The 23,314-nt window shown below is 40.3% G+C and overlaps 1 pseudogene; it reads right to left on the bottom strand.

The window, feature by feature from the left end:
* Window positions 1-559: 559 nt before the first annotated feature.
* On the bottom strand, window positions 560-683 carry LOC141581517 (U4 spliceosomal RNA; annotated as a pseudogene).
* Between the last annotated feature and the right edge of the window lie 22,631 nt (window positions 684-23,314).

The following is a 23,314-nucleotide window of genomic DNA, read 5'->3' as shown; positions in this document are numbered from 1 at the left end:
AGCATCAGGTTGGGCCTTGGTATTTTGTTGCTGCAAAGAGAATGTTTTATCAGTCTCATAATCTCTTTTTCCATGTTAATGCTGGTTTGTCATCTGCCTAAACCCCAAAGGGTGGCAGGTGTAGCAGAGGATATCTGACCTCCCTTCCCATCATGGCCTTAACTAGTGTTTTGAGGTTTTCTTGTTTTTTGTTTTGTTTTGTTTCTTGAAACAGAGTCTCGCTCTCTCTCCCAGGCTGGAGTGCAGTGGTGCAATGTCAGCTCACTGCAACCTCCGCCTCCGGAGCTGAAGCGATTCTCAGGCCTCAGCCTCCTGAATAGCTGAGACTACAGGTGTGAGCCACCAAGCCCAAATAATTTTTGTATTTTTAGTAGAGACGGGGTTTCTCCATGTTGGTCAGGCATTGGTCAGGCTAGTGTCAAACTCCCAACCTCACATGATCTGCCCACCTCAGCCTCCCAAAGTGCTGGGATTACAGGTGTAAGCCACTGTATCTGAGCTTTTTGCTTGTTTGTTTCCATATATATAATATATATATATGTTTACCAACAAAGTTCAGTCTCTGGAGAGACTGTCAAAAATTGCCAGTGCTGACTATATATCAAGTCATCATGGAAGGGTATTGAGAAGAATTTTCCATCAAGTAAACCTCAGTGGCTGCAATCCTGCCATTGCACAAAGCTTCCTCAGGTTTTCTATGGGATCTACATGGCCAATGGGTGGCCCATTCAGTGGCTGGGGGTGCTTAGAATTTTATTTTTGGTTTACTCCCCAAACTTGGTCATATTCTTTCCTTCCTTCCCCTTTGTTTATTTCAGCCCTAGTAATTTTCTTTTTTCTCTCTCTCCTTTTTTCTTTTTTTAGAAAGAGTCTCACTCTGTCATCCAGGCTGGAGTCCAGTGGCATGATCTCAGCTCACTGCAATCTCTGCCTCCCTGTTTCAAATGATTTTCATGCCTCAGCCTCCTGAGCAGCTGGGGTTACAAGTATGTACCACCACACCCAGCTACTTTTTTGTATTTTTTAGTAGGGATGGGGTTTCCGTATGTTGGCCAGGCTGATCTTGAATTCCTGGCTTCAAGTGATCCTTCTGCCTTGGCCTTCCAAAGACCTAGTCATTTTCTTTTTATCAGTTTTAATTCTTTTTTTTTTTTTTTTGAGACAGAGTCTCGTTCTGTCGCCAGGCTAGAGTACAGTGGTGCAATCTCGGCTCACTGCAATCTCCACCTCCTGGGTTCAAGCAATTCTCCTGCCTCAGTCTCCCGAGTAGCTGGGACTACAGGTGCATGCCACCATGCCCAGCTAATCTTTGTATTTCTAGTAGAGACAGGTTTTCACCATGTTGGCCAAGATGGTCTCGATCTCTTGACCTCGTGATCCACCCGTCTTGTTCCCATAAAGTGCTAGGATTACAAGCATGAGCCACTGCACCTGGCCCAGTTTTAATTCTTATTGAAGTTATCTATCATCATAAGAGTCAAATCCAAGACTTGTTACAAAAATTAGCAGATCCCTCTCACTCCATTTCCTGATCTCTAAATAATTTAATACTATATTCTATGCTTTTCAGTTTGAGATGTACAGTGTCAACTTCTTGCTATGGAAAATAAGGCCTAATTTTCTCTCTCTCTCTCTCTCTGTCTCTGTCTCTTGTGCTCTCTCTCACGTATACACGTTCACACTTTCTGACTTCCTATCTTCCTGAAACAATTACATCAGTTTGGTTAGACACATATTCAATGTTGTATTGATCAAGGTCTACTCAGAATTTTAGTTTTTGTTTACTCCCAAAAACTTTGTAACCTTCTTTCTTTCCATCCTCTTTATCTATTTCAGCCCTAGTAATCAGAAACCACAGAGTAATTGGTGCAGAGAAAGTTTAATATAAAGAATTATTGGCGCCGGGCGCGGTGGCTCAAGCCTGTAATCCCAGCACTTTGGGAGGCCGAGGCGGGTGGATCACAAGGTCAAGAGATCGAGACCAACCTGGTCAACATGGTGAAACCCCGTCTCTACTAAAAATACAAAAAATTAGCTGGGCATGGTGGCGCGTGCCTGTAATCCCAGCTACTCAGGAGGCTGAGGCAGGAGAATTGCCTGAACCCAGGAGGCGGAGGTTGCGGTGAGCCGAGATCGCGCCATTGCACTCCAGCCTGGGTAACAAGAGCGAAACTCCGTCTCAAAAAAAAAAAAAAAAAAAAGAATTGTTGGCTGGGTGTGGTGGCTCATACCTGTAATCCCAGCACTTTGGATCCCAGGCAGGCGGATCACCTGAGGTTTGGAGTTCGAGACCAGCCTGACAAACATGGAGAAAGTCTGTCTCTACTGGAAATACAAAATTAGCTGGGCGTGGTAGCACGTGCCTGTAATCCCAGCTACTTGGGAGGCTAAGGCAAGTGAATTGCTTGAACTTGGGAGGCAGAGGTTGTAGTGAGCTGAGATCATGCCATTGCACTCCAACCTGGGCGACAGAGTGAGACTCCATCTCAAAAAAAAAAAAAAAAAAAAAGAAAGAAGAATTATTAACTACAGTGTAGGATTACCTATCAAGGGGGAAAAAAATTCTAAAGAATGCTTAGAGGTGGGCAAGTGTGGGAGACCAGAGCACGCCTTCCCAAAGTATAAGGGATGATTGAGCTGAAGACATTCAGAAGAAACAGATGCAGGAGAGCGCTCTGCCCTCTGCTGGGGCTGGGAAGACAACGCCGTGAAGTAGGCACTTTGGCAGCCTGAGTGCTTTGATCTAAAGGAGACTGGAAGGCCTCCGAAGCAAGTTCTCTCTGATCCTTGCTGTTTTCCTCTCTCGTCCCTCTTTTTTTCCCCCAAAGTAAGTCGTGGAAAGCAGAATTCCACTTCCCCAAGGCTGTTTATTAGAAACTAGACCCCCTCTTCTCCAAACCAAGCCTTAAAAAGAGAGATATCACTCTTCTGTATTTATATGCCTGGCATTATGTGAAGCACTTTACTATCTTATCAGATCTTTGAGATAGGTCTTCAGTTCTCATGACCACAGAAGAGGATTATACTAAGGCTCAGATAGGATAAGAGATGTGGCCCCAGTGTGTCCCCAGAGCCTATGCTTTTAGATAAGATTAAGAAAATAATTTGTTGGGCCGGGCGCTGGTGGCTCAAGCCTGTAATCCCAGCACTTTGGGAGGCTGAGGCGGGTGGATCACAAGGTCAAGAGATGGAGACCATTTGGTCAACATGGTGAAACCCCGCCTCTACTAAAAATACAAAAAAAAAAATTAGCTGGGCATGGTGGCACATGCCTGTAATCCCAGCTACTCAGGAGGCTGAGGCAGGAGAATCTTCTGAACCCAGGAGGCGGAGGTTGCGATGAGCCGAGACCGTGCCATTGCACTCCAGCCTGGGTAACAAGAGCGAAACTCCATCTCAAAAAAATAAATAAATAAATAAATAAAAATACATTTCCTTAGCTTTGCAGTAATGTAGAAACAAATAATGTCTCTAATATTTAGACAGACACTACAAAGCACCTTACAAGGAAAAATGTATAAAAATGGCACAATTGACCAGCGGCCCTGGGCTTGTCCACAGTACTCTCATGGTGAACAGTAACTGCATTGCGTAAATGCTCATGAACAAAGTATTACTGGACTTTTCCAATTTAGACATATTACATTTTCTTTCAAACAGTCCTTCAACTTCTTTTCATATATCAGTGATAGAATTATTTCCTTCTCTGAAAACTGAGCAAAAGTTGATTCTCAATAATATATCCCTATGTCAGAACAGCACTAAAATATAATGACTTATTTTCTGTATTTTACATTGTAACAGTCCATATCATTTTACTGCTTTCCAAAAAAATTTCCTGTTTTGGTGGTTCTTAGAATTAGTTTAATGGGAGAATACAAGACAAGTTTTAGGGCAGGTGCAGTGGTGTACACCTGTAATTCCAGCACTTTGGGAGATTGAGGTGAGTGGATCACTTGAGGTCAGGAGTTCAAGACCAGTCTGGCCAACATAATGAAATCTTATCTCTGCCGAAAATATAAAACAGCCAGGTGTAGTGGTGTGCTTCTGTAATCCCAGCTACTTGGGATGCTGAGGCAAGAGAATCACTTAAACCCAGGAGGTGAAAGTTGCAGTGAGCCCAGGTCATGCCACTACCCTCCAGTCTGGGTGACAAAGTGAGACTCCATCTCAAAAAATAAATAAATAAATGCAAAGAGAAGTTTTAAAGTTTAGTACCTCATGTTAGCCTTTTAATTTCTGGAAAGCAGAAAAGATCAATCAAATTAAACACAACAGGAAAACCACAATGAGAAGGTCTCCAGGGGCCCTTTAGCAAACTTCCAAAAACATGTCTCAGCTGTGTGGAAATAAGACTTTACAGCAGCCAGGTGCAGTGGTGCAGGACTGTAATCCCAGCACTTTGGGAACAGAGACAGCCAGATCGCTTTGGGCTCAGGGAAACAGAGTGGAAACCCCCATCTCCCCACCACCACCCTCCACCCCCTTCTCTACTGAGAATACAAAACTTAGTCAGGTGTGGTGGCAGGCACCTGTAGTCCCAGCTACTCAGGAGGCCGAGGCAGAAGAATTGCCTGAGCCCAGGTAGCAGACATTGCAGTGAGCCGAGACCTTGCCGCTGCCAGCCTGGGCAACAGAGCAAGGCTTCGTATCAAAAAAGTAAATAAAAAAATAAAAATAAAGAAAAAGAAAAGAAAAACAAGGTTAAGATAGACCCCAGACTTTAAAGATACACGTTTAAGAGAAATCCACCCACCCCCAAAAATCCCAACCCTTTCTCTCTCAATCATTAAAACACCACAAGGGTGTGATAGTTTTGCAGCCTGTAGTAGGCTGATAGTAACCCCTCAAGGTACCCATATCCTAATCGCAAGAACCAGTGGACATGACCTGGTATGGCAAAAGGGGCTTTGCAGATATAACGAAGTTAAGAATCTTTGGCTGGGAAGATTATCCCAGCCTGTCGCAGCTAGGTTAGTATACTCACCCGGACTCTTATACGGGCAGAGCAGGTGATGGAGAGTGGTCGGAGGTGTAGTAATGGAAGCAGGAAACTTAAGTCATTCAAGAAGGGCAGCACAAACTGAGAATTGCAGGCCATCTCCAGGGCCTGGAAAGGGATTCTCCTGCAGAGCCTCAGAAGGCACACTGGCCCTGCTCCCCACTTGACTCAGTGAAGACTGACTTTAGAATTCTGGCCTTCAGAACTGTAAGGGCATACATCTGTTTTGTTTCAAGCCACTAACTGTGCGGTAATTTGTTGCAGCAGCAACAGAAAATTAGTATTGTAGTAAAGCCTCAAAACCCACCTGAAGGGGCTGGGTATGGTGGCTCATGCCTATAATCCCAGCACTTTGGGAGGCCAAAATGGGCAGATCATTTGAGGTCAGGAGTTTGAAAACCCATCTCTATAAAAAATACAATGCTGGGTGCGGTGGCTCAAGCCTGTGATCCCAGCACTTTGGGAGGCCGAGGCGGGTGGATCACAAGGTCAAGAGATCGAGACCATCCTGGTCAACATAGTGAAACCCTGTCTCTACTAAAAATACAAAACATTAGCTGGGCATGGTGGCACGTGCCTGTAATCCCAGCTACTCAGGAGGCTGAGGCAGGAGAATTGCCTGAACCCAGGAGGCGGAGGTTGCAGTGAGCTGAGATCACGCCATTGCACTCCAGCCTGGGTAACAAGACTGAAACTCCGTCTTGGGGAAAAAAAAACAAAAACAAAAATGAGCTGGTGCAGTAGCACCTGCATGTAATCTCAGCTACTTAGGAGGCAGAGACATGGGAATCGCTTGAAACTGGAAGGGAGGAGGTTGCAGTGAGCCGAGATTGAGCCACTGCACTCCAGCCTAGGTGACAGTGAGATTTCATCTCAAAAGAACAAAAAACAAACAACAACAACAACAAAAATCACCTAAAGGTTTCCAGTTCTGTCCCCCACCCAACCCCCAGAAAAAGAAATTTCATGGATGTTGGCCGTGAACAGGGAGAAAAAAGCCTTCTCATAACAGAGCCCTACCCAGGGGAAACCCAAGGGAAGGCATTGTCAGGGCAGCTACTCTGCCAAGGCCATTTTCTTTTTCTTTTTCTTTTTCTTTTTTTGAGACAGGTTCACTCTGTCTCCCAGACTGAAATGCAGTGGCATGATCTCAGCTCACTTCGACCTCTGCCTCCCCAGTTAAAACGATTCTTCTGCCTCAGCCTCCCAAGTAGCTGGGATAACAAGAGAATAGCATGCCTGTCTAATTTTTGTATTTTTAGTATAGACAGGGTTTTGTTATGTTGCCCAGGCTGGACTCGAACTCCTGGCCTCAAGTGATCCACTCAACTCAGCCTCCCAAAATGCTGGGATTACAGGCTTGAGCCATGGCACCCAGCGCTCACCAAGTCCTTTGATGGTAGTCTTTTTCAGGTGATTAGTCCTTGTCTAGTCTGGCTCTGCCACAGTCTCCCTCTCACCAAGTTGGACTCCCTAGCTACTCTTCAGAAGAGGAAAGCGTGTACCGCGATCCCAACTTGGTATGGTTCAGATCTGCATTTAACTCGTGAAACCTGACTGCTCCCCAGGCCCTGGAGAGAAAATGGTTTCTCTGTGGGCATGATAAAGGATTGCCCTGCCTGGCACTGTTGCCCCTTACCATCGTTCTTCCTGCTTCAACCTTACCCCCTACACAGAGCCTGGGCCACCCAACTTGACATCAATCAGATGGCTCAATAAGTCAGTTTGATCTTCTAGACAAAAAAAAAAAAAAAAAGAAAGTCTTTGCAGATATACAGTTGCAAGTTAGAATGCTAAAGAACATAAACATGTAACAATTTAATGTACATATAAATTCAACATACATCCAATCATTATGACTATGACACAGTTGAATATTAAAATACTATTTTCAAAATGTATACAAAATGTTCTATTTATTCAAAATACAAATCTTCAACATAATTTGCCACTAATATCTACTTAAGTCCCTTCATAGGACACATGATCCACTGGGTGTTAACAGATTAGCAGCTGGCAGGCAGTGACACACAGCAAAAACAAAAACCAAGAGGTGAAATAGTTCTGAAATAAAGAAGGTTTTAACACTGAGATAAATCATGGAACCACTAAGTAATTAGCAGTAATTTTGACTCAACTAACTAATTAATACGAGATGATACAATGTCCTATGCTTTGGTAAATACAAACTATGTTTAAGTGATGTCTGTAATGTGACTTTCAAAATGCTTCTGGCTCTACAAAGATGAGATTATAATGTAGTAATACATGCTAAAGCATTTCCCCCTGCAGAGCATGTTGTAACTTTCATCAGTCACATTGGGAGTCCAGAAGATGAAGAAAAAGGTCATGGATTTCACTGAGAACTTACCAAAATTGAACTCCTTCACTTTCCATTACTCAGCATTGGTGGGTTCTGGAAATGGTGACTCTGTTAGCTTGTTGGTCTTTGGTCTCTTAGAAGGTAGAGAACACTCAACATCTTGTAAAAGAAAATGGTCATTACTGAAGGAACCATCTTAGAGTTACAGCCACCTCCTGGTCAATTCCCAGCATTCAAAAAGCAAGCGGGGCTTTAGAGCTATTTTGAGTCTTGATAATTATTTCTGTAATGTGATCTTCAGCATACTTTTTTCTAGTTCCATTTGAAATTTTATTCTTTTGGAATGTGCTCAGGTAAATGTTGCTTTTTCCTCTATCTTGCTTCATTAATTTTTAGTTTGCTTCATTTGAATCATCATTATAAATCTCCCCTTCTCCTCAAATAACTTTCAAGTTGCTGCCAAGAACTATGTTCTATTTTAAGGCTTTTGAGAACAAATTTTCAGTGAAGATAGCCACCTAACATTATATAAATATATAAGAAAGGGGATAAAATAAAGCTTAGATTGGAAAAAAATATTTAAGCTTACACAAAATTTAAGCATACATAAACAAAAAAGCTTGATAATTGTATGTTCAAACACTTTCAACATGGGCAAAATGTGTAGGATTAAAGAAATAGGGTGGGCTGGGTGCTGTGGCTCACATCTGTAATTTCAACACTTTGGGAGGCTGAGGCAGGTGGATCACTTGAGGTCAGGAATTTGAGACCAGCCTGGCCAACATGGTGAAACCTCATCTTCACTAATAATACAAAAATTAGTTGCTATCCTGAGAGTTTTATACTTATTCTATTGTGGATACAACAGCAATTCACCGTGTGATGATCCTCCAATACAGCTCATATTAGAATTAGTGATATCTGAGTCAAATCAGTTGCCACTGTCATTTGCTAGTCCCCCAAAACGTCAGGCACTGTGAAAAGCAGTTTGGAGCCGGGCGTGGTGGCTCAAGCCTGTAATCCCAGCACTTTGGGAGGCCGAGGCGGGTGGATCACGAGGTCAAGAGATCGAGACCCATCCTGGTCAACATGGTGAAACCCCGTCTCTACTAAAAATACAAAAAATTAGCTGGGCATGGTGGCACGTGCCTGTAATCCCAGCTACTCAGGAGGCTGAGGCAGGAGAATTGCCTGAACTCAGGAGGCGGAGGTTGCGGTGAGCCGAGATCGTGCCATTGCACTCCAGCCTGGGTAACAAGAGCGAAACTCCATCTCAAAAAAAAAAAAAAAAGAAAAGAAAAGAAAAGAAAAAAGAAAAGCAGTTTGGAAAATTTTCAAAGAATTTAAAACAGAAGTATTATTCCACCAGCAATTCCATTACTGTGTATATATCCAAAAGAAAATTTAAAATTCTACAATATAAAGAAAACCACATGCACTTGTATGTTCACCATATTACTACTCACAATAGGGAAGGCATGGAATTAACTTTTGTGTAAATCAATGAATTGAATAGAAATATATGCTACATATACATCATGAAATACTATGCATATATTAATAAGAATACCATCATGTTCTGTGCAGCAACATCAGTGCATCTGGAGGTTATTATCCTAAGGAAACTAACACAGGAACAGAAAATCAAATGTCACATGCTCTTGCCTATAGGTGGATTCTAAACATAGGGTGTTCATAAATATAAAGCTGTCAACAATAGACACTGAGGATTACTAGATGAAGAAGGAAAGGAGGAGGGCAGAGGTGAGAAACTACGGGTGCTATGCTCACTACCTTGGTGATGGGATCAAACATATCCCATAGTATATGGTCACTAACTTGGTGATGGGATCAATAATATTTCACATATCACAGCATCACACAATATATCCAGGTAACAAACCTGCATAATCTAAAAGTTTAAGGCAGGGACAGAGTAAGAAGGCAGAAAAGAATCCAACACCACTCATCCTCCATACAAAAACACAAATTTTTTTCAACTCATTACATGCAGGAAGCACCGTCAAAGGGACCAAAAATTAGGAGAGCAATCACAGTACCTAGTGTTAACTTCCTATCACTGAAAGAGACATTGGAGAAGACGAATGAGTCTAGAAGCACCGATGCCAGCCCTTTTTCAACCATCAGTAGTGGCCCCATGGTGCAGAGATTGTATGTTTAGGAGAGGGAGAGCACAGATTGCGAGGCCTTGGAATAAACTCAGTACTTCCCTGTCACAGTGAAAAGCAGAACCAGGCTGTAATCAGCTGACATCTGACAATGAAGGGAACATTAGGATTGGCCCGAGCAAAAGGAAAATCTCCCACCTCAATGTTGGGAACTTGAGTCTTCACAAGCCTTGCCGCCACGAGTTGAAGTGCCTAAGAGAAGTTAATGAGCCATCTAGCCCACAGGACATCAATTATTAGGCAAATCATGCTACCAAGCTGGGCTTAGGGCCAGTGGAATGTGGGGTCGGGGTGGGAGAATGTGGCCTATTGAGACACCAGCCAGAGCAGCTAGGGGAGTGCTCACAACACCACTCCCCGACCCCCACCCAGAAGCGGCCATGCAACAGAGAAATCTGTGACTTGGGAGAGGGAGAGCACAGTGACTGGAGGACTTTACATTAACCTCAATGCTGCCATGTCAGTAAAGATCTGGCAGAATTCATTGCCTGCTGACCAAAGCACCTCTGTACTCAGAATAAAAAACAGCAACACCCATGTCATACACCATAGGCATCGGTCTCTGAGAAGTGCTAACTTCAGGTGTGAACCAGCATATTTCCAGCTGTGGTAGCTATGGTGAAATACTTCTGTTTGAGGAAAGCAGGGGGTAAAGTAAAGAAAATTCTTTATTGCACATTATATACCAGTTCAGCCATGGTGGGGTAGAGCACCAAGCAGAACCTTAGAGTTTCTTAGTCCAGGCCTAGGGTCTTGGTCAGCATTTCTGTACTCATCGTGGGCCAAAGGTCGAGTCCCAGTCATTGCAGAATTTATCACAAGCTTACTGAAGAGTCCTCGGGCTTTAAGTGAGAAATTGATGATGATCTGGCAGAACCCTTTTCATGGGCCAGTGGTTTTGGCAGCCACAGAAGAGGGTCCTCTGCCTGCAGATGAGGGAAAGAAGAGTAGAAAATTTTTTGTCTTATGGCCTAAGTGCCAGGTTAGCTACAGTAAAATAGAAGAATAGGTAAATATTAAAGATTTATACTTCAATCTCTAGCTCCCAGATAGCATCTATGGACTTACTCATGCTAACTTGCCACCCTGGAGGTAGAGACAAAAACCTGGCTGGCTTTGCCACCTATTAATCATAGAGCCCTAGGACTTTGAATAAATTTATATGGTGGCCAAGTAGTGGTTACAGTGGGCCTTGAGTAAGACCAAGTTCCATGTCTACTTCAGGTGTGAACCAGCACAGTCCCAGTGGGGGTAGTCACAAGGGTGCTTATGTTACTCAATCCTAGCTCCACATGCCTCAGAACAGAAAGAGAGACTCTGCTGGTTTGAGAGAAAGTAAGGGAAGAGAACAAGAGTCTCTACTTGATAAATCAAGATAATTTTTCTTGACGTTAATCCAAGACCACCAAGGCAATACCTCTATTTGTTTGCATAAATTACTGTGTTGGCCGGGCGTGGTGGCTCAAGCCTGTAATCCCAGCACTTTGGGAGGCCGAGGCGGGTGGATCACGAAGTCAAGAGATCGAGACCCATCCTGGTCAACATGGTGAAACCCCGTCTCTACTAAAAATACAAAAAATTATCTGGGCATGGTGGCACGTGCCTGTAATCCCAGCTACTCAGGAGGCTGAGGCAGGAGAATTGCCTGAACCCAGGAGGCGGAGGTTGCGGTGAGCCGAGATCACGCCATTGTACTCCAGCCTAGGTAACAAGAGCGAAACTCCCTCTCAAAAAAAGAAAAATTACTGTGTTATTGGATTTGAAGCCCAGGTCTCTTTGAATACCTGGAAAGTTTTCCCAAAAATAATGGGCACAAACAAGCCCAGACTGTGAAGACTACAATAAAGACTGAACTCTTCAATGCCCAGATCCAGGTGAACATCTGCAAGTATCAAAACCATCGAGAAAAACAAGACACCACCAAACAAGCTAAATAAGGCACCAGGGAAATATCCTGGCATAAAAGAGATATGTCACCTTTCATACAGGAAATCCAAAATAGTAGCTTGAGGTAATTCAAAGAAATGCAATACAACACAGAGAAGGAATTCAAAATTTTATCAGATAAATTTAACCATGAGATTGAAATAAAAAGAACAACAGCAGAAATTCTGAAGTTAAAATGCAATTGGCATACTGAAGAATGCATCAGAATCACTTAAAAGAATTAATTAAGGAAAAGATAGGTTTAGTGAACTCGAAGTCAGAGTACTTGAAAATACAAAGTCAGAGGAGACAAAAAAGAATAAAAAATAAAGCATGCCTACAGAATCTGAAACAACAACAACAACAACAAAAAACCAGCCTCAAAATAGCAAATATGACAGTTATTGGCCTTAAAGAAGAGGTAGAGAAAGAGATAAGAGTTAAACATTTATTCAAAGAAATAATATTAAATACTATTGAACAATTCCCCAACATTCGATATCAACATCTGAGTACAAGAAGGTTACAGTAGAACACCAAGCAGATTTAACCCAGAGAAGACCACCTCAAGGCACTTAACTAAACTCTCAAAGAAAAAGGATAAAGAAATAATTCCAAAAGCAGCAAGAGAATAGAAACAAATAACATTTAGTGGAACTGCAATACATCTGACAGCAGACTTTTCAGTGGAAAATGTACAGGTTGAGAGAGCGGCATGACATAGTTAAAGAGCTGAAGAAAGAAAAAGACTTACTTTAGAATAATATATCTGGCAAAAACGTCCTTTAAACTTCAAGAAGAAATAAAAACTTTTCCAGACAAACCAAAACTGAAGAATTTCATTAACAAAGACCTGTCCTATAATAAATGCTAAAGGGAGTTCTTAATCTGAAAGAAAAAAAATGTTATTGAACAATAAGAAATCACCTGAAGGTACAAAACTCACTAGTAATAGCACACAGAATAACACAGAATATTATAACATGGTAGTTATGGTGTACAAAAATCTCAGAAAGAGTAAACAATAACCCAATAAAAAAATTACACCTTTCCAAAACATAGCCAGTAAAATAGGGAATGAAGAGAAACAATAAAAAGTTTAGAGGCCGGATGCGGTGGCTCAAGCCTGTAATCCCAGCACTTTGGGAGGCCGAGGCGGGTGGATCATGAGGTCGAGAGATCGAGACCATCCTGGTCAACATGGTGAAACCCCGTCTCTACTAAAGGTGCAAAAAATTAGCTGGGCATGGTGGTGCGTGCCTGTAATCCCAGCTACTCAGAAGGCTGAGGCAGGAGAATTGCCTGAACCCAGGAGGCGGAGGTTGCGGTGAGCCGAGATCGCGCCATTGCACTCCAGCCTGGGTAACAAGAGCGAAACTCCGTCTCAAAAAAAAAAAAAAAAAAAAAAAGTTTAGAAGAATGGCAATGAAGTTAAAGTGTCAAGTTTTCATTAGCTGTTTTGCTTGTTTCTTTGTTTATTCACTCAGTGTTAAATCGTCCACAGTTTAAACTGATGAGTTATAAGATATTATTTTCAAGCTTCTTGGTAATTTTAAATCAAAATGTGTACCACAAATGTACAGAAAAAAACAAAAAGCAAGCAATTAGATTGCAATACAAGAGAAATACCTTCACTAAAAGGAAGACTGGCAGGAAGGAAAGAAGGAAGAGGACAAAAATCAATCAGACAACAAATAACAAAATGGCAGGAGTAAGTGCTTACTTGTCAATAATAACATTGAATGTAAATAAAAACTCCAGTCAAAAGGCAAATAGTGGAAGAATGGATAGAGAAGCAAGACAATAATCTGTAGCCTACAAAAAATACTTTACCTATAAAGATACATTTAGACTTAAAATAAAAGGATGGAAAAAGGTATTCCATGCCACTAGAAACCAAAAAAGAGCAGAAATAGCTATACTTATTCCAGACAAAAATAGATTTCAACGAAAGACTGTAGGAAGAGATAAATATATTTTATTATATAATAATGATACATTCATCAAGAAAATATAATAATCAGAAATATATATGCACCCAACACTAAAGCACCTAGATAAATGAAGCAAATATTATAAGAGCTGAAGAAAGAGACTTCAACATAATAATGGCTGGCCACTTCCACAGCTCACATTAGTCATTGGATAGACCTTCTAGTCAGAAAACCTGCAAAGAAACATCAGATTTAATCTGCACTATAGAACAAATAAACCTAATTGATATTTACCGAAAATTTCATCCAATAGCCACAGAATACACATTCTTGCTTTTAGCACATGGGTTATTTTCAAGGATAGACCATATATTAGGTAACAAAACAAGTCTATGAACATTAAAAAAACTGAAGTAATATCAAGCATTTTCTCTGACCGCAATGAAATAAAACTGGAAATCAATTTTAAAAAAAGAATTTCAGAAACTGTACAACCACATAGACATTAAACAACACGCTCCTGAATAATCAGTAAGTCAAAAGAAAAGTTAAGAAAAAAATAGAAAAATTTATTGAAACGAATGATAATGGAAACACAGCATAGCAAAACCTGTGTAATATATTAAATAAGGTACTATTATAAAAGAAAAATTTGTAACTTTAAGTACCTACATAAAAAAACCAGAAAAACTTCAAATAAATAATCTAACAATACATCTTAATTAACCAGAATAAAAAGACCAAACCAAGCCCAAAATTAGAAGCAAAGAAATAATAAAGATTAGAGTGGAAAAAGCAATACAAAAGATAATAAGACAAAAACTTGAATTTTTGAAAAATAAAACAATTGACAAATAGATAGACCGACTAAAAAGCAGAGAAAATACGAATCAATAAAATCAGAGGTGAGGAAAGAGACATTACAAGTAATACTTCAGAAAATTGAACACTCATTAGTGGCTACTATCAGCAATTGCATGCCAACAATGTAGAAAACTTAGCGGAAATTAATTCTTTGACACGCAGAACTTACCAAGATTAAATGAGGACAAAATCCAAAACCTAAAAATACCAATAACATGTAACAAAATTAAAACCTGAATATAAAAGGCTGTAGGACCATACTGAAATTAGAGAAGGGGTGGACATTTCCAAACTCATTCTTTGAGGCCAGTATTACCCAATATCAAAACCAGACAAAGGCCGGGCGCGGTGGCTCAAGCCTGTAATCCCAGCACTTTGGGAGGCCGAGGGGGGTGGATCACGAGGTCAAGAGATCGAGACCATCCTGGTCAACATGGTGAAACCCCGTCTCTACTAAAAATACAAAAAATTAGCTGGGCATGGTGGCGCGTGCCTGTAATCCCAGCTACTCAGGAGGCTGAGACAGGAGAATTGCCTGAACCCAGGAGGCGGAGGTTGCGGTGAGCCGAGATCGCGCCATTGCACTCCAGCCTGGGTAACAAGAGCGAAACTCCGTCTCAAAAAAAAAAAAAAAAAAAAAAAAAAAACAGACAAAGATACATTGAAAAAGCAAACTACAGGCCCATATCTGAGAATATTGATGCAAAAATGTCCAAAACACCTAGCAAACTAAATGAAAGAATACATAAATAGGTAAATCATAATGATCAAGTGGGATTTATCCCAAGGATGTAAAGATGGTTCAACATGAAAGTCAATGTGATATATCATATAAACTGAATAAAGGACAAAATCCATGTGATCATTCCAATTATGCTAAAAAATTATATGATAAAATTTAATATTTTGTTTTTGTTAAACAGAGTCTCACTCTGTCACCAGGCTGAAGTGCAGTGGCATGAGCTTGGCTCACTGCAATCTCTGCCTCCAGGTTCAAGGGATTATCCTACCTCAGCCTTCTGAGTAGTGGGGACTACAAATGTGCACCACCACGTTCAGCTATTTTTTCTGTATTTTTAGTAGAGACAGGGTTTCACTATGTTGGCTAGAATGCTCTCGATCACTTTATCTTTTGATCACTCATCTCAGCCTCCCAATGTGCTGGGATTGCAGGCTTAAGCCACTGAGCCCAGCCAAAATTTAATATTCTTTTATAATAAAAAAAAAAACCCTTTGAAAACTGGGTATGGAATGAATATACTTAAACATAATAAAAGTCATATATGAGAGACACATAGCTAGTATCATACTGAGTGAGGGAAAACTAAATGCCTTTCCTCTGAAATCTGGAAGATGACAAAAATATCCACTTTTACCACTGTTATTCAACATAATTCTGAAAGTCCTAGCTGGAGCAATCAGATAAGAGAAAGCAATAAAGAGCATCCAAAATGGAAAAGAATTCAAACTATTTTCTTTTGCTGATGATATAATCTTATATTTGGAACAAAATAAAGATTCCTGATAGGGTTTGAATGTATGTTCCCTCCCAAATATCATATTGAAACATAATCCTCAATGTTGGAAGTGGGCCTGGTGAAAGGTGATTTAACCATCAGGGTAGATTACTCATAAATGGCTTAACACATCCCTCATGACAGTGAGTGAGTTCCCAGAAGATCTGGTTATTGAAAAGTGTAACAACTTACTTCTTTGTTTCTTGCTCCTACTTTTTGCCTTGTGATGTGCAAGATTCTGCTTCATCTTCTGCCATGATTGTAGACTTCCAGAGGCCTCCCCAGAAGCATATGTCAGTGCTATGTCTTCTGTACAGCCTGTAGAATCATGAGCCAGTTAAACTTCCTTTTTAAAAATAAATTACCCAGTCTCAGGTATTCATAGTAATGCAAAAATGGCTTAATACAGAAAATTGGCACCAAAGAGGAGAAAATTGTCATAAGAATATCTGAAAATGTGGAATAAGCTTTGTAATTGGGTGCATAGGCAGAGGTTGGAAGAGTCTGTAGAACTCAGAAGAAGATAGAAAAATGAGGGAACGTTGAGATTTTCTTAAAGACTGGTTTAATGGCTGTGATCAAAATGCTGATAGTAATCTGGACAGTGAAGGCTGGACGGAGGAGGTCTCACATGAAAATTAGGAACTTGGCCGGGCGCGGTGGCTCAAGCCTGTAATCCCAGCACTTTGGGAGGCCGAGGCGGGTGGATCACGAGGTCAAGAGATCGAGACCATCCTGGTCAATATGGTGAAACCCCGTCTCTACTAAAAATACAAAAAATTAGCTGGGCATGGTGGCACATGCCTGTAATCCCAGCCACTCAGGAAAAGTCAGAGGCAAACAATACCAGCCCATGAGAGCAGCTATAGGGGCTGAACCATGCAGAGCCACAAGGTCAGACTTTCCCAAAGCATTAATATGTCCAGGAAATGGGACAGAGAATCAAAAATAATTATTTTGAATTCTTATAATTTAATAACTGCCCTTCTGGGTTTCATACTTGCATGCGTCCTGTGGCCCCTTCCTTTTGGCTGATTTCTTCCTTTAGAATAGGAGTATTTATCCAATGCCTATACCCCTTTTGTATCTTGGAAGTACCTAATTAACTTTTTAATCTTATTTTACAGGCATATAGAAGGAAGAAACTAGCTTTGCCTTAGATGAAACTTTTGACTTTTGAGTCAAAGCTAAAATGAGCTAAGAATTTGGGGATTATTGGGAAGTCATGATTGTATTTTAAAATATGAGAAGGATATAAGATTTGGAATACCCAAGAGCAAACTAATATAGTTTGAGTGTGTGTTCCCACCAAAATCTCATATTGAAATGTAATCCTCAATGTTGGTGGTGGGCCTACTGGGGAGGTGATTCAATCATGAGGGCAGAATTTCCATGAACAGTTTGGTATCATTTTTTTATCCTCACATAGTAAGTTTTAATGAGAGCTGGTTGCTTAAAAGTATGTAGCACTTTCCCCCACACACACCCTCGCATTTACAATATGATGTACAAGCACCAGATTTATCTTTTACCTTGAGTGTCAGCTGTCAGAGGCTTTTCCAGAAGCAGAACCCAGTGCTATGCTTTCTGTACAGCCTGTAGAACCATGAGCCAATTAAACCTCTTTTCTTTATAAATTATCCAGTCTCAGATTATTTCTTTATAGCAATGTGAGAATTGCCTAATATAGCCACTAAAAAAACTATTAGAACTAATTAATTAAATTTGCAGAATACAAAATTGATATATACAAATCAGTAGAATTTCTATAAGCCAACTGTCAACAAACTGAAAAAGAATTTTTAAAAATAATACTATTTGGGGGCCGGTCACGGTGGCTCACGCCTGTAATCCCAGCACTTTGGGAGGCCGAGACGGGTGGATCACGAGGTCAAGAGATTGAGACCATCCTGGTCCACATGGTGAAACCCCGTCTCTACTAAAAATACAAAAAAATTAGCTGGGCATGGTGGTGGACGCCTGTAATCCCAGCTTCTCGGGAGGCTGAGGCAGGAGAATTGCCTGAACCCAGGAGGCGGAGGTTGCGGTGAGCCGAGATCACGCCATTGCACTCCAGCCTGGGTAACAAGAGTGAAACTCCGTCTCAAATAAATAAATAAATAAATAAATAATAATAATAATACTATTTGCAATAGCCACAAATAAAACAAAATGTGTAGAAATTAACCAAATAAATAAAAGTTCTCAACAATTAAAACGATAATACACTGGTAAAAGAAAGGAAAGAAGACACAAATCATAGAAAGATATTTTTATGTTCACAGATTGGGAGAATCAATATTTTTTAAACGTTCACACAATCCAAAGCAATCTACAGATTTTATGCCATCTCCACCAAAATAGCAATGACATTCTTCAAAGAAATAAAAAATTCTGAAATTTATATGGAACCACAAAATGCTATAATAATCAAAGGTATGCTGAGTATATAAAACAAAACAGGGGGAATCCCATTACCGGGCTTCAAATTATACTACCAAGCTATAGTAATTAAAACAGCTTGGCCCTAGCATAAACACAGATATGGAACATAATAGGGAACCCAGAAACAAACTCATAAACCTACAGTAAACTTATTTTCAATGAAAATGCCAAGAGTATACAATAAAAAAATAAGACAATTTCTTCAATAAATAGAGCTGGGAAAACTGGCAAGTCATAGGCAGAAAAATGAAACTAAAACCCTATTTCTGGCCACATACAGAAACCAAATTAAAATGAGTTAAAGACTTAAACCTAACATCTCAAACTATCAAACTTTTACAAGAAAACACTGGGGAAACTCTCTAGGGCATTGGTTTGAGCAAAAATCTCTTAAATAATGCCCCATAAGCACAGACTAACAAAGCAAACATGGACAAATGGGATTAGAGCAAGTTAGAAAGCTTTTTTACAGTGAAGGAAACAATCAACAAGTGAAGAAAAAACCCACAGAATGGGAGAAAATATTTGTAAATTACCCATCTGAAATGGGATTAACAGCTACATAATGTGGTTAGGATTTGTGTCTTCACCCAAACCTCATATTAAATTTTACTCGCCAGTTGTTGAGGGAGAGACCTGGTAGAAAGTGATTGGATCATAGAAGTGGTTTCCCCCATGCTTTTCTTGTGATAGTGAATGAGTTCTCACGACATCTGATGGTTCTGTAAGGGCATCTCCCCACTTTGCTTTACATACCTGCTCTCTCCCCTACTGCCATGTAAGAGGTGCGTGCTTCCCTATCTGCCATGATTGTTAAGTTTCCTGAGGCCTCCCCAGCTGTGTGAAACTGTGACTCAATTAAACTGATTTTCATTGTAAATTACAGTCTCATGTATTTTTTCATTGCAGTGCAGAAGCAGACTGACACAGTACAATATATTAAGAGTTCAAAACATTCTATGGAAAAAATGTAATAACCTAATTACAGAGTAAGCAAAAAATTTAAATAAACATTTATGAAAAGAAGACATACAAATGGCAAACAGACAAATGAAAAGGTGCTCCATGTTACTGATTATTATAGAAATGCAAATCAAACTTACAATGAGATATCATTTTACCCCCATACCCTGTTGTTGGGTGTCGTGGACCGTCCGGACGGGTAGGCACGTCTGCCCGGGGGTCTCTCGACCTGCAAGAGGGTCCCAATACCTGGAAGAGGGAGTGCGCCTGAGAAAATAATAAAGACAGAGAGAGAGAAAGCGAGGCGTCTGGAGGGCTGATAGGCTGTGCCTAAACAGCAAATTTTATTTTTCAAATGCCAGGAATAAATACACTTTCTTGGCTCTGGTTTACGTCATAGCAAGAGGAATGTAAATGTATGCCTCACATGGCCTATACAATAGAGAAATCAGATACACAATGGTTGCAAGAGGAAATGCAAATGTATACCTTACATGGCCTATACAATTGAAAAGTCAGATACACAATCAGTGGTTGTAAAAAGTAACAGAATTTCCTGTCATCACAAAGCTTGTTTGCATCCAGACATTATTCCTCCTGGCTGCAGGTATCTCCGGTTTGATCTTGTTTTAGAACTGAGATGTGAAAAGGTTTTCTGGTTTTGCTCATCAGAATATCTCTTGGCCGGCGCGGTGGCTCGAGCCTGTAATCCCAGCACTTTGGGAGGCCGAGGCGGGTGGATCACGAGGTCAAGAGATCGAGACCATCCTGGTCAACATGGTGAAACCCCGTCTCTACTAAAAATACAAAACATTAGCTGGGCATGGTGGCTTGTGCCTGTAATCCCAGCTACTCAGGAGGCTGAGGCAGGAGAATTGCCTGAACCCAGGAGGCGGAAGTTGCGGTGAGCCGAGATCGCGCCATTGCACTCCAGCCTGGGTAACAAGAGCGAAACTCCGTCTCAAAAAAAAAAAAAAAGAAAAAAGAATATCTCTTAACCGGATTCTCCTTTGTCTACTCCTAACTCAACTCAATTTCCCCATTCAGGAATCTCTGAGTCAGGAATCAAAGCCATCCCTTATGGTGGTATTTGCTTTGTAAATATCGACAGTTAAACCATTATCTAGGGTACAAGGCAGTCTGGTAAGTAAGGTTTAAGGATTATTCTTAAAGTCATAAAAAGGTTAAAAGCAGGAACCAGTTGCCGGCAGGGGGTCACTCGGTCTAGCAGCAACGCATAGTTTTAGGCCCAAACGATATTGTGGTTGATATTAGAAACTGATCATTCATCTTTCAGTTCCTATATTCCGGATAGCTCGACTGCCTCCAGTAGGAAACTGTGTTTGGGATCAAACTCACCGTATAGTGAGACTCACGCCTTTTAGGGGTCTCACACGGGAGTGTTCCCCACAGTTGGGAACACGATTAAGAACAGTTTGGATGTTTCTGATATAACTAAAAATAGAACTACAATATGGCCCAGGAATCCCACTTCTCAGTATATACCTAAAATAAATAAAATTGGCAAGTCAAAGACATATCAGTACTCCCATGTTTGCTACAGCAGGGTTTATGATAGCCAAGATTTGGAAAGAATCTAAATGTCTATTAAGAGATGACTGGATAGAGAAAATGTGGTACATATACACTATCCAGCTATAAGAGAGAATGAGAGTCTGTCATTTGCAATGACATAAATGGAACTGAAAGTCTTTATGTTAAGTGAGATAAATCAGACACAGAAAGACAAATGTCATATGTTCTTATTTGTTTGTGGGTGCTAAAATTCTAAACAATTGATCTCATAGAGATAAGAGTATAAGGATGGTTACCAGAGGCTGGGAAGGGCAGTGGGGGAACAGGGGGAGAGTGGGAATGTTATATGGGTACAAAAAATTGTTAGAAAAAATGAATAAGACAATATTTGATAGCACAGCAGGGTGATTACAGTCAAAAATAATTTACACATTTTATAATGACTGAAAGAGTATAATTGGATTGTTTATAACACAAGCAATCAACGAATGAGGGAATGAATACCCAATTTTTTATTATGTATTACTCATTGAATGCCTGTATCAAAGTATGTCATGTACCCTCATAAATATATACACAAATTATGTATCCACAAAAATAAATTTAAAAATTAAAATTAAAAAAATTAAGGGAGGAGAGTATAATGAGGCATGTGTGATCCATGGCCTGAACTAACTTTTCAGGATAACTTTGAAACGTCCTTATCCAAGAAGAGGGCTCCATTTAGACAATAGGGGCTTAGGAATTTATTTTTGGTTTACAAGTGGAAGAAAGAAGGATTTTTAATCCTGAGCCATAGCTCTCAGTCAACCAATCCCTGCAGGGAACCTTGTTCTTTACTCTGTAGATAAACACTATTTTTCCTTTCCACAGAAGAATACCACATTTTAAAATGACAGGAAACATCTTAAAACTAAGAGATACTACCTTGTTGAATTTGATTTGGTTTAAATTGTAGTTAATCTAATCACATGTGTGGCTCATGTCTGTAATCTAAGCAATTTGGGAGGCCAAGGTGGGCAGATCACCTTTGTTCAGGGGTTTGAGACCAGCCTGGCCAACATAGTGAAACCGCATCTCTACTAAAGACACAAAAACTAGCTGAATGTGGTGTTGCATGCCCGTAATCTCAGCTACTTAGGAGGCTGAGGCAGAAGAATTGTTTGAACCTGGGAGGCAGATGTTGCGGTGATCCAAGATGGTGCCACTGTACTCCAACCTAGGCAACAGAGCAAGACTCTGTCTCAAAATAATAATAACAAATGAAAATAGAGAAACCTCATTGTGTTTCAAACAAAATTCCTTTTGAGTATCAACTATATCAACTTGCATATTATCTATAATCATTTTGTTTACTTGATATTTAATTCTGAGGAATTTTTGAGGACTAATTTCACTGTTTTCTACCATTTTGGTAAACATACCAAATTCCATCAAACATAATGCACAAAATTACAGAGAAATACATTTTCTCCTTGAGGAGTAGACTTGCTGTCTACTTGTTGTGTTAGAGGAACCCACGGTTACCAAGCCTCCAATTTAATAAACATGACTAGAATACTCTATCTTAATATGGGTAGCTAGGTACTCACAAGACAGCTGAAAGATTAATACTTATGTTCTGAAAATAGCCACATATTTTAGCTGGCCACCAATTACAATTGCAGAATATGTACGGCCATACAAGACATCTTCCACCAAGCCTGAAAAAATACATAAATGTCCTAGAAGTACAGCATTTTTTTTTAAGATAGTATTAATGAGCTAGCTTAAGTCAAAGGTTTAATAATAGCCATTGTTAAAACCAGTAGCACCTGCCTTTAGTGAGTACATCTGCACTTTCAAGTTTAATTGTAACTCTTTCTCTTTATAGTTGCCTGTAAGCAGAGAGACTAACAAAAGACAGTGCACTCCTGCTCTTGTCTTCTGATGAAACAAGACCCAACTTTGTACTGGAGTCATTGCTAATAAACTTGCTTTTTTCACTGTGCTCTCTGACTTACCTTAAATTTTTTCTTGCACACAATCTAAGAATCCTTTGTGGTCTGTATCAGGACCCTCTTTTCCAGCAACATCTTTCAGCAACATCATGAAAGGACACCAAGGTAAGACCCCCCAACTCCAAGGAAAACAATCCATACAGAATTAATCAGCTGACATTGAGCAAGTGGGGTATCTTTTAGAGTCATAAAGCCATTCTGGTGGGTAAGAATGATTATCTACTATCACTTAAGTGGGAGGCCCTACGGTATAATGCTAGAGTGAGAGACTCAGCCCCAAAAAGTTAAAGGGCTTGGGGTGTCATACTCAGATTTAGAGGCCAAGCTCACAGAGTTAGAAGCCCTGGGGTATATTGAAAAGAATGGATTTTGCTAAACAAGATGTTTGCCACTTTCTCTTTTTGAACTGCCTACCTTGTACTCTCTGTCCTTCACCTGAAGGCTCTGCATCTTGTCACCTTTCTGCTCACTGCCTCTGTTTTGTAGCAGCCTGGAGGCTACCACAGGAAGCAGACCTCAAGCAATTTAGCTTTTACTTTCCTCAATGATTTTCTGACTTTTAGCTGATTGCTTGTTTAATTTGCCACTGATCCAAGTGACACTTTAAAAAAGAGA

This window comes from Saimiri boliviensis, chromosome 15, assembly GCF_048565385.1.
Source record: "Saimiri boliviensis isolate mSaiBol1 chromosome 15, mSaiBol1.pri, whole genome shotgun sequence".
NCBI lineage: Eukaryota > Metazoa > Chordata > Mammalia > Primates > Cebidae > Saimiri > Saimiri boliviensis.
The sequence above is the reverse complement of the archived record's forward strand: the minus strand, read 5'-3'. Positions and strand labels throughout refer to the sequence as shown.